The sequence below is a fragment of the Mesitornis unicolor genome, unplaced genomic scaffold, assembly GCF_000695765.1.
Source record: "Mesitornis unicolor isolate BGI_N332 unplaced genomic scaffold, ASM69576v1 scaffold19144, whole genome shotgun sequence".
In the NCBI taxonomy this organism is placed as follows: domain Eukaryota; kingdom Metazoa; phylum Chordata; class Aves; order Mesitornithiformes; family Mesitornithidae; genus Mesitornis; species Mesitornis unicolor.
Genome location: NW_010181007.1, coordinates 1 through 581, shown reverse-complemented (window position 1 = coordinate 581; position 581 = coordinate 1).

Below are 581 nucleotides of genomic sequence, written 5' to 3'. Positions count from 1 at the left end.
ACAAAGCATGTGTCATCTGATGGGGACAGGGTCTGGCAGGCTGGAATCCAGCAGACGGCACAGGAGGACACGAAGTCCGGGCAGGGAGATGCTGTCATCTTGCTACCTCCTCTTTTGCCACCACCTACAGAGAACATAAATACAGAGCAGCTGCAGTGGGAGCTTCTTCCCTCTCCATGGAATAGAGGGGAGGAGGCCACACTGTGAAGGCTTTTGCCTCACTTTTCTGCAGAAGTTGGAGGAAATTCAGAAGATGGAGCAGGGTGATGGCAGGGGTGGAGCAGACCAAGGCCATGGGACGCTGCTCAGCTCTGCCACTGCTTTTCTGTGGGCATGTCAGCCGCAGATGCCACCACCACTGAGCCCTCAGCTTGTCCTGTTCCCTTCCCAGAGGTGACACGAGTTGCCCAGAGCCGTGGAGGGTTTCCAGAGGAGGCTGAGCGCCAAAACCAAAGCTGCAATCACGGGGCAGCACCGCTTCTAGCCCAGCTGTGCTGGGTCTAGGTTACCCGTGGCCATTTTGGGGTGCTCAGCCGAGGGCAGACAGGCACAACGAGGGGGTCGGGGGGGGCAGCAGCGGG